The sequence below is a fragment of the Anas acuta genome, chromosome 8, assembly GCF_963932015.1.
Source record: "Anas acuta chromosome 8, bAnaAcu1.1, whole genome shotgun sequence".
NCBI lineage: Eukaryota > Metazoa > Chordata > Aves > Anseriformes > Anatidae > Anas > Anas acuta.
Genome location: NC_088986.1, coordinates 28,209,335 through 28,221,344, shown reverse-complemented (window position 1 = coordinate 28,221,344; position 12,010 = coordinate 28,209,335). Strand labels below are relative to the sequence as shown.

Below are 12,010 nucleotides of genomic sequence, written 5' to 3'. Positions count from 1 at the left end.
GTAGCAAGTTCAAAGGGAGTCTTCCAACGTACTGCATAGTAAGTACATATTTTCACTTTTTTTTCCTGACCTGCCATCCAGTTGTTGGAGGAAGAAAGAAAGACCTAACAGGAGAAAAAATCCAAATCTACAACAGGAATCTAAAATAAATATGAAAAATTGATCCCTCTGGGTCCTGAAATTTTCCAAACTCAGGCTCCACTGGAATCCACTGGTACCACTGCCAAGGAGTTCAGTTCCCTGGATAGATTTTGTTTGCTTACCCAACTCACTTTGACTTTTTGTCTATTGTTTTTGATTCCCTGCCTACTGACAACATATCAGCCTGTTTCATTTCTAAAGACAAACCCAAATAAGCACCCTAGCTGCATGGGTAAGAGACAATCAACTTAGTGATGTCCTGCATTTTGTGCTTTTCTTTTGGCAACAGCCATGTAAAATGCTATGTGAACTGGCTGATGTGTGACCTCAGACCCCAAGACTTAAAATAACTGTCTTCCTCTGGTCAGAAGTGTAGTGGTATGGCAAACCTTTTTATCCTCTCTCTCCTCTCAAACACTTGCTGAGCTTCTCTTGGGTTGGGGGCATAGTGGGTATGAATAGTTGTTAAGGTAGACATTGAGATAAAGTAGATATCAAGAAAATGAGACAAAGGCTTTGGGTTCTAATATGTAAAACTCCTTCTGATGCAACTCTTGACTTCTTAAAACGCTGTTTCCCCATGGAAAAAAAATCAACAAACAAAAAGATGAATACTAAGATTTCTGAAAGAGCCGTGTGTGACTCCACAGCTGTAGTCTGCTGACCTCTTTCCTGATGGGAACAGATTCCCACTGGCAGATTATGTTTTTTCAGCTTCACCTCAAGAGGGAGAAAAGTTGTGTAGAAATCAGATGTTAAGAAAGGCTATTCTGAAATCCTACCTGAGCAACACAACTTCTATTTGTAACAGAGTTGAACAATGATGTCTGCTAGCGTTAGCTGTATTTGAATTGCTTTTTTTCCAGTGCTTAGAAAGCAAACTTTTTTTCCTAGTGAGCTAAATAGTAGTAATGCTTGGAAAATAACGTTGCTCAAACACTAATCTTTGCCTGTAGGGAAAAGAAAGCATCAACAGTTAGCAGGAGATGCAAAATCATTTTGACCTCATAATGACCTTCCACTGGAAGGAACAACATTTTGTTTTTTTTTTTAAAAAGTGCTACATAATTGTTTGTCATAGTAGATGCATTTCCAGCAAAAAAAAAGTAGGCTTTCAAGTAACACTAGTTTTTCAACATTTATCACAACTTAAATTTAACGTGTCAAGTGATCTTAATATGCCTTGTGAATGCTGATGAGGATTTGTTATAGATGGTTAAGCAACACTGAATTCAGGATAGCTGGAAACTGCAGTCCTAAAAGACAGAGGTTGAAACAGTTTTTACTTATATGGAATTAGAGGAAAGAAATTGAACAGGTTTTTCAGTGTTTGGCAGCTACTCCTGAATAGTCAACTACACCTGCATGGCAAGCCCTAGAAATTTTTCAAAGGCTCTCAGTACTGCGGGCTGTATCTGTATTGCTGAAGAAGGAGCACTTTCCAGTTATCAGGTGTGGCTGCACTTTGATCCTGCCAGGACAAGACAGGAATTTCAAATTCTCTGCCTAGAGGAAAGCCATGGGGAAAGACTATGTGGCCAGAGCTGATGGCGTGTTGGGATGTACTGAAGGTGGAAGGAGATAGTCTACTTGTGGTGTCACTTTTCTTTGCTGCCAGTGTGACTTCCCATGAACTGCATGTGCATAGTTCCTCCATGAGGAATAGACCTCAGTATCAGAAGTAGGAAGGAACTCATTTTGAAAGAACAACTCTTATAGAGATTCAAACTGAGATAACTGCAGATTCCTTAACCTGGTGTGCACTGGAAGTGGTTTCTTTCCAGCAAATTCCTGGTCTGAAAACACAGCCTCACGTCTACCAGCAAGATGAAGCAATTTCCCAGCATTTTACTCCTCTAACATGCCACACACCAACTGGCACAGAAGTTGTTAGCAGTTGGTATTGTGCTGATCTCATTAATAACATTTTCCTGTATGGTGATGAAATATACTTATCAGATGAAAGATATGTACCTGGTAAGTGACATGAACTCAGCAGGTAACTTCTTGTACTATTTTCTATTTGGTCCAAGGAAATTTTCCTTCTGAACAGACAATAGATTTCTTAGCATAGCAGTTCATTGGAGGATGGAATTCAGCTGCTTGAGATTTGAACAATCAAAAGCAATATTGCTTAAACTACAGCTTATGGAGTATTTATGGGTGAGTTGGATCATTCTTGTAACCTATTGTAACCCATGATGCACTAGCAGCGATGTATTTTGCTGGAAAGACCCCAGTGGCCTCCTGTCATGTACTAGCTGCAGGTCTGTCTGTGGGAGGTTGGCAGTCTGGCCAGGAGGCAGTCACAGGGCTCTTGGGAGTGACATCTCTGGGGACCTGGCTGTGCTTATTTGCTCTGGCTCTTGCAGTCTATTTGTCTGTCACTGTTGGGCCAAAGAGTTTTGGATGTTGGCTGAAAGCAGACTGAGCAGATTTGCTGCATGTGGGTTGGTTGTATTGCCCACTGACCAGCATGTCTCGCACTAGCGTCACATGAATGTCATAGCCTATACTAATAAAATAAATACAGCCTGAATGCACTACCAGGGGTGTTAGGTAGCACTGTTTAAGTCCAAAATCTATAGCTTTGATTTATTTATATGCCAGAGTTTTATATTTTCTCCAATTAACCTGTTTTCTTCAAGAATAGAGTATAATAATGCGATAGTGTAATGTGTAATAGTAATCTGTGATTCAGTGGACACACATAGCTTTGATTCTGTGTCACAGCAATCTTATTAACCCCTTGAATATTTTGGAGTGTATTCACATATAGAAATTTGACAATGGCTGAAGTCATCAAAATTCCCGCTACCCTTACTACCCTTTATTCTGGGATTAAGAACAGTTTAGGTGTTAAATCATCAAATATCTTTTTGCCTTTCAACTTTTTGTTCTTTATTAGCAGAGAATGTTATTTTTTATCCTGGAGTATAATTATGTTCCCAAGGTTCAGGTCATTCAGATTTTTCCAAGAAGAAGAAAGCTGGCCAAGAGTACATCTGGAAACAATGTTGAAAGCAGACAATTTCTGTATGCTGAACTATCTGTAAAATCTGGAAGTTGAACAGAAAGGCCTCACACCTCTGCTGTTCCAGTAGGGAAGCAAATGTTTGAGTTGCTTCTGTAATAATACCTATCACTTGGACTACTGTCAACAGTAGATTGGATATTTGTTCTTTTTTATTATGAAACTTTTAATAATGGGCCGCCCGTACAATTACAGTGATTGATCTTTCATATGCCTGTATGACTCTGACCTGTTAATTTCTGGGAGATACAAATGCAGGAAGACAACTTGCCCAGACTTGAAGGATCTGCCCAAACCCAATTTGACTTGTACTGAAAACTTATTAAATAATTCTTCAAATGCATCAAACATTTTGCTGCTTCCTGGGAGCCCAGTGAAATTTTAGGGATGGGGAAAGGGTAATAAAGGTAGAAAAAAATGACTGTTTCCTTTAGTTCTTTAGTCTTTCTATAGAGTACGATGGTTGATCTAAGCATCTCTGTTTTATCTGTCCATATTGCACTCATTTACTTTTGGGGTCTTAATTTCCTTCCTACTTCCTTTGCTTTTGGTTCTGAATCAGGACACCATCCAGTTCAGTATTACATTTCTAACAGGAAGAAAAAGAATTCAGCAGATATGAGATTAAAAGAAAAATAATTTCATACCCCTCATGATGTGTTTATAGATGTTATAATCAGGTTTTTTTAACCCATTCTATAAAAGGTGTGCATAATTATAGATACATAAATAATTTTGTTATGTTTTCATGGTATAAGTAACTATTCTGCAGTTTTATAGAACATATGTTGATATATTTTTTCATTCTTGTACTACAGCCAATAACAGTCTAGTGTGGGATATATACAGCTCCACAATCTTTTTCTTAGATTGTTATATTTCTTAAATTCACAGTTCAATCCAGTGAAAAGGATGCATTAGATTGTATTTTACTAACATTTAAACTAAGTCAGATTTCAAAATACAAGCTATTGGCCCCTATCCTGACTGGAGGCCTGGCTAGGCCTCTTCTGACATGACTACTGCAGGTGGCTTTCCCTCCTGAATACTTTTTCTGGCAGACTGTTTTGCATCAGCCATTCCCATTTTGCTTTTTTTTTGACTGTTTAAATCCTTAACCTACATTCCCTATTGGACTGTAACACTTCATTATTTCTGCTTCGTCCCAACACTGCACACTTGGCTGTTATGCTTTGCCCAGATCAGACTTTTGAGAGGAGAGGTGCAAAATTAATAATTCAACAGTCTAGGCCAAAAATTAAACTTGGCCACTGTATGTAGCCCTATTTATTTCCAGCTTTTCTGTTTAGACTTGTTTTACTTCTCTGCATTTTAATTCTCTGAATTAATGTTTCACGAAGAAAGTGGTAGATGGGCTTTTAAATCTCTCTACCTGAGAGGTTATCTGGTTTCATCTAGTGTCTGAGTCTGAGCTGATCACTAAGTTTCTCATGAAAATTCACTCCAGGGGTCAGGTTCTGTCTTGGCAGAATACATCCCACACTAGTCTGTTTTTCTCATTAAAAAAAATAATCATGTATTTTATCAGCCTTTGTAATATTTGTCAGACTGCAATATGACAATGTTTGAAGGAGCTGGTTAGAAGAGAAACAATATCAGTTAAGAGGTAAAGGATGGGGTTAAAATCTAGAGATATTCAGAGGAAAAATAAACTGCCACAAAGATATTTTGCAGATAATTATTTCCAGGATATGTGGGTTATTTGACTTTACAAAATTGACCCAATTAGAAGTAAAGAACACTAATACCAGGAAGATCTGAGAGAAGCAGACTAGGCTAATAATTATGCCACAAAACTCATTTCATTTAGTGTTCTTGCTCATCATGGTCTTTTGTCTTCTTCGTGGCCATCATAGTTGATCTGTTTTTTCCTGTTTGATATAAATACTATTATTGGTTGTCCTTCATTTTGCTACTGGGAGGACACAGCAGGAATAGGCACATCACAAGTAAAGCCTCTTGACAATTGATGACAAGGTGTTTGATTCCTTTTTAGCTTTTTCTCCCTCTAGTATCCTGAACTTCATTTTAACTGAGCTTTTCACCTAAAAAAAACTTTTAATTGACTTTATTGACTACCTTCTGAGGTTTTTCAGTTGTTTTTGTTGTTTTGGGTTGGTTGAGGGTATTCTTCCTGCAGTAAACTCTCTGCTTGGACACCCTAGGTTTTTCCATTCCAATTAGTGAGCTTGGACTAGTCATGCTGGAGAGACCATCTAGCCTAAGAGGATAACGTGCTTTTAGAGAGTTCAAGAAATGTTAGGATATATCTAAATAACAGCACTGAACCTTTTTTCTTAGAGTGAAATTTTCTTGGGTTTCCCAACTATTGTGATCTCGGTTTGAGTAGAACAAGCATGGATATGTATTTTTCCCTACTTAAAGAAAATCATGATAGATGATATGGCTCAGTTAGCTACTGTGAGTAGTTCAGATAGGAGTTCAAAAGCCCACAAAATTGAATACTTCTATATTAAGGAATTATACTTAATGTTAGACTTATAATGTTAGGCTTCCTTCATGATGTCTGATTCATTGTCATAATAACATAGCTGTTTAATTTTCTTTACTTCTACTTCAACCCTATGAGCTTCATAAAATGAAGGACAATGTCTGAACGGATCTCATTGCCTTTTCAAAAGGTAATCAGCCAACAAGATACAAAATAATGAGGTCAATAAAGAAGCCTTTTTTATTAACAACCAAGTTGTAATCCTTGCCATTAAAGTAAGAGTAAAATGTCCTTTAACTTCCAGATGGGGTAGGCTTTCATCTCAAGTGAAATTAGTATGTGAAAATTGGATTCCGCATTGGCTTGGTTGGTAATTATAATCCAATATAAAAATGCATGTATAGGAGCACAAATGTCAGTTATTTGTATTATATCCTGGCTTGTGTGCTGTCTCCTTCACCTGCAAATACACAAACAACATAGTACAATTTTGAGGACAAATTTATGGTGTTTATTGATATGCTGGGTACAGCAGCACACTGCTGTATTTGCTGTTAGCAGTATTTCATAGAATTAGGGTTAGAATTTGGGTTGGAATCCAATCCAAGATAATCTGGCCCAACCATCCACCTACCACCAATATTACCTGCTAAATCACATCCCTAAGTACCATACCCAACTCTTCCTTAAACATCCCCAGGGATGGTAACTCCAGCACCTGCCTGGGCAGCCTGTTTCAATGTCTAACCACTCTCAGAAGAAATTTCTCCTAATTTCCAACCAGAACTTCCCCTGGTGTAATTCTGAGGCCATTCCCTCTTGTCCTGTCACAAGTTATCTATAAGACCAGTTATCTATGAGAAGAGGTTAATATGCAGCTCTTCACAATTTCCTTTCAGGTAGTTGTAGAGAGTAATAAGGTGTCCCTGGGCTTCCTCTGGACTAAACAACTCCATTTCCCTCACTTGCTTCTCATAGGACTTGTGTTCCAGGCCATTCAACGGCTTTGTAGCCCTTCTGTGGGCGTGTTCCAGGGCCTTGATGTCCTTCTTATAGTGAAGGGCCCAAAACAGTACTCAAGGTGTGGCCTTGCCAGAGCTGAGTACAGGGGCATGATCACCTCCCTGGTCCTGCCTGCTACGCTCATCCTGATGCAAACCAGGATGCTCTTGTCCTTCTGGGCCACCTGGGCACACTGCTGGCTCATGTTCAGTGGACCATCAACCAAAACCCACAGATCCTTTTCCTCTGTACAGCTTTTGAGCTGCTCTGTACCAAGTCTGTAGCACTTTGTGGTGGTGTTGTGGCCAAAGTGCAGGACCCAGCACTTAGTAGCCATGTTGAATATCGTCCCATTGGCTTCTGCCCATCAATCTGATCTGTCCAGATCCCTCTGCAGGATCTTCCTACCCTCCAACAGGCCAAGGCTTCCCTGCCAACTTGGTGTCATCTGCGGATTTGCTGAGGGTGCATTCAGTTCCCTTATCCAAATCACCAATAAAGATAATAGTAAGGATGGGCCCCAACACTGACCCCTGGGGAGCACCACTCATGACTCATACACCATTCCACATGAATTTACATATCATCTAAGACATTAAGGCAAAGATGTGAGCCAAAATCTTGAGATATTTAATGCTAGTGGCATCCAGAAAGATCATTTGTTATTCACTGTAGATGGAAACTGCTTGCTCCTTGACCTTTAAAATAATTCATTGTGGTAAGCTAGTTGAATCTCACTGAATGTGAATCCAAACATTTCTTTGTATTTAATAAGAGAATTCCATTAATATTACCAGAGCATCTCCAAAAGTTATTTTCCTAAAGGGATGCATTGCTTTTAAGTCACTTTCTCATCTTGAACAGGGAAAAATGGAATTTTCAAGTGGTGCTATTGGTAGTCAAAACTCAAAGAATTTTTAGTATTAAAGATACTGTTTTACATGTCTGAGAAAAATTGAACAGCAGTATTTGGTTATAGAGGTTTTGTTTTGTTTTTTGTGGGAAACAAAGAAAAACTGAAATTGGACTTTGCATATTGTGACTTGCTGGCTTAGAACGTCAATTATACCTAGAGCATTTTTCATTTTCTCCTCAAAGCTGTTTATTTTGTGTGTTAAAAGAAAAACAAAGATATAGTGAAAAAAATATTTTTCTCCTTCAGCAGAATTTTCCATTTTTGAGGTTTTTTGATTATGTTGATACTGGCAACAGCAATGCCATTTTTTGAAATCTTCAGTACGAAGACACAATATGTATATATGTCATGATTCATGTATGAACAGAGTCCAATCCACTGATATTTATGTCTCATCTTATGGGAAAATGAGTAAATAAATGTAGACATGGGAAACGCTTGTAATAATGCACTCCTTGTAATAATGCACTCCTTGTGATAATGCACTCCTTGTGAATGTTCAATGTGGCTTTAAAAATAATGAAATAAACCTCTCAAGGCAAATGGGAATGTAAAAAATATTCTGTCTCTTATAAACACAGGTGTCTGAGACAATATACAAATTTTGAACTATTTAGAAATGTCTGAAGTAAAATCCCCTCAGGAGTGTGATTTAAATATAGGTTCAGGAGGTATATATGGGGTCTCAAAAATACACAGCGTTGCTACCTAGTTCAGGGAAGTGATTGTCCTCCTCTACTCTGAGCTTTGCGGTCTAACCTTGAGTACTGCATGCAGTTTTGGTCACCACAATAGAAGGAGGACATGTAACTACTAGAGACCCTCAAAAGGAGGGCAGCGAAGATGAAGGGTCTAGAGGGGACACATGAGGAGTAGCTGAGGTCATTTAGTTTGGCCTAGAGAGAACACTAAGGGGAGGCCTCATGGCAGCCTACAGCTTCCTCACAAAGGGGAGTGGTGGGGTGGGCACTGAGCTCTGCTCTCTGGGGACAGTGAGAGGACCTGAGGGAACATGGAGCGGGGTACGGGGGAGGATCAGGTTGGGTGTTAGGGAAAGGCTGAGCGGGTGGTCGGGCACTGGAACAGGTTCCCCAGGGCGGTGGTCACAGCAGCGAGCCTGCTGAAGTTCAAGAATTGTTTGGACGATTCTGTCAGATGTATTTAAAAGATGATTTTTCTAATACCTCTATTTCCAGATGAAATCTGTGAATGTTTTACTTGTATTAGCCCAGTTCTCAGCAGCTTGGAGTTAGCTCTCAACAAATGCAGAGCAGATAAAGATCTTAATTCATGTAATTCCTACCTTGAGGACAGTTTACTCAAAGGTGCAGGGAAGCACCTAGACCTATTAGGGATGTATAATACAGATCTGGGCCTTTCAAGCACAGGTACATTGCAAAGACCTCCTGTCCAATTCCTTCCTACAGTTTAGTGTAACGATAGTGGTACTCACCTAGGAAGAGAGTACTTTCCCCATCTTTCTAGATGTGTTCATCTCTTTGCCTGCCTTGCAGAGAATGTGCAACCACTATAACCTGTTCTGTGCTGATGCAGTCCTTCCATGCCTTGCTTCCCTCCAGATGGCTTTCTATATTTTAACCTTTCTTTTTGATGAAAAATGCACACTTAGTCATTGCAATGGGCACCAATGTCCACACATCTCACATGAGAATATATGCTTGAATTATGTCAATTTGAAGAAGAATCTGGTTGGCATTTCCTAGGTAAATAACCTAATAAATAGGTAGTAAAATGGAGGGACTTTTTTTTTGACTGTGCAGGTGACACTTGAAAGGAATGTGAGGGTAGCTTTTACTGCAGCTAAGCAGTTTCCAAAAATTTTGTAACATAACTGTTGAATTAAATTATAAAGCAGTTACCTGCATCTCATGAACATTTTCAGCTATTTTAGGTCATTCTAACCCCAAAACCTCAAGTTAAGTAGCTTTAGGAAACTTTCCCATATATAGGAAAAGTGTCTGTTTAGATATATTTTTTTTTCCTTCCCCCTTAGGCAGGGCTTTAAGAGGGTGGGGAAAGCTGTTGGCCTTCACTTCAAATAAGGTGAACATCTGCTGTAGCTCTTAAAATGGATGTATATATTTCTGTTATATATTTCTGTGGCTGTTTTTGTGCAGTAAATATATGATTATGTTGTGTTTGTATTGTAATCATCTGTCTTCCTCTCTCCTTGCAAGAGAACGCCTTTCTCTCTTTTTAACATTTGTTCTTTCATAAACCCGCAAATGACAACCTAAAGAATAACTAAATATTCACTCTGGCATAGCCAATGCTTTTTTTCATGAATGCCATGCCTTTTGCATTAGAACATCACATGGTAAAAAGGCTTTGTGCTGAAGGACTGATGCATGTCTAATTGGCACAGGCAGCATTTTATACGATGTTTAAACTAGAAATGGCTGGAAATTTCATGTCACAATTTATTCTCAATCAACAGTGCAGTTTTTAAAAACTAGACTTTTTAATGGATATTCACTTATGAAGTTTTTTTTTCCCAGATGAGAAAGCTTATAATGAATTCTTCTCTTTAAAATGTACTTGACCCAAACCAGGCCTTATTATTTCTTATCTTAAAGTGTTATTTTAAAGCACTCAAATTATATATATATTTTTTTCTCTCTCTTCACTGCTTTATGAGTATTTATCATCTTAAACAGGACTCCCTGGAGGTCTGTAGTTCCCATAATATTTACAAATTTAAAAATTTACAAAATCTGGAAATGCAGTACTAAAGCAGAAATCATAATGGAATATTAGTGTATTAACTTAAATTAGTTTAAGAACACCAAGACATAGAAATACTAGTGTTTTCATGTTATTTTTGCAGTGTTCCTAAAAACATTTGTAAATTGATTTTATTTTTTTTTTTCCAGAATTACCATTCTGAAACTATTTTGTCATCTATATCAGGATGGAACAACTTAGGTGTTGAAATTCTGGAATTTCTCAGGTGATCAAGATTCAGTCTCACTCCAGGTTTTGAATATTTTTGAGATTTGGCATATTAGCAACAGTTCAATTTAAAAAGAAAATGTGAATAGCAATAAGCATTATGATGGAATATTTATTGGGTGCACTTGTGAGCTAACTGAAGATAAAAGAGTTAGATTAAATTTAATACTTAAGGAAATAAAATTGAACATTCAACAAGCTAAAAATGAATATAAATGCATACATAAATAGCACATCAGACTGAAGTAGTTATCCATTAGGCAAAATACAGATTAACTGTAGGAAAATTAAAAAATGTATTAACAAGGCTAAGAAACCAATGTATGGTACACTTTCAGTTCAGACCTTTAATGTGTTTGGTCACTTTGACAATGTTGATTTTTGCATTTACTAAATACATGCATATTGTCCTACAATATTTTTAGTCATGTAATCAAATTCTGTACTTTAGAGGATCTGTGAAAGGGTGCTGAATCGTTTTCGTTTGGGTAAAAATATTTTTGTGGTGGTAACTTTTCTCTCTGTAAGGAATTTTTGTTGTTCTTTCCAGTTTTCATACTAAAAGTTGATTATACAGTCAGATACAGAGAGGTTTTCCATTGTGTCCAACAGAAAACAAGCATCTGAATGCTTTTCAAGAGATGATGCAACATTTTGCTGCCCTTTTGTGCCATTGAGAACATTTCTTCTGACTTACGCAAATAAACATTCAATACTCTCTCATAGAACTGCTCTTACTTTTCTGAAATTTCCAAGCTAAGAAAACAGCTGCTAGTGGATGCCAGTGCTGCTTCTGAATTCTGTACAGTTTGACTTATGTTGCTAGTGAACCTGTATAAAGTGTTCTATGGACATTTGATCAGATAAAGAGAAGCAAACTGTTACAACCATATAACAATCCAAAATATGTGGGAAAGTGAGAAATATCTTTTTTTCCAAAGACTTGACCGAAATTGACCAAAGTATTGGAAAGATTCCCTTAGTGCTTGATTTTGAAGATTTTGGCAATAGGAGTTCAAGTAGGAATATATCATGAATACTTCTCATTTTCTCTGTGAACCATATTTCTAACAAGTTATCTTGAAATGATGTGCCTCATGAATGCTGATCTTCAAATAAAACTATTCCTCTAGCTCCTCTGACTCTTTCTGAAGGTGGTGTGTAGATATGTTGTACCAGATGGTGCACAGTTCAAGAAATTACAACTTCTATTTGATTTTCTAGAACAGGAGACTAGAAAACCATTTGTTTGTGGTTTAGTGGATTCAACTTAATATAAATATAGAACTACACCTTTCAAATCTACAATTTTCACCAACTAACCTTAGTTAAATGCAAAGGACTACTTCTTTTTTTCAAGTTTAATATTTAGTAACCAATAATTTAATACACAAGATGCTTTACTAAGCAGAAATACAACTCTATGCTTTTATTTGGCAAGAGATTTAATGCTAGCAAATGAACTTGAGGA

At 37.6% G+C, this 12,010-nt stretch overlaps 1 long non-coding RNA gene across 3 annotated transcripts in view; it reads left to right on the top strand.

Moving 5' to 3' along the window:
• LOC137860499 (uncharacterized) overlaps positions 1-11,681 on the top strand; it is a 36,887-nt gene extending 25,206 nt beyond the window's left edge. The window contains exons 4-5 of one of the 3 annotated variants that reach the window (XR_011098948.1): positions 431-519; positions 1,652-3,523. This is a non-coding gene — a long non-coding RNA (uncharacterized lncRNA). Of the gene's footprint in view, positions 1-430; positions 520-1,651; positions 3,524-10,460 lie in introns of those variants that run through there. The other 2 variants (XR_011098946.1, XR_011098947.1) reach the window with 2 other exon arrangements.
• Positions 11,682-12,010: the final 329 nt, after the last annotated feature.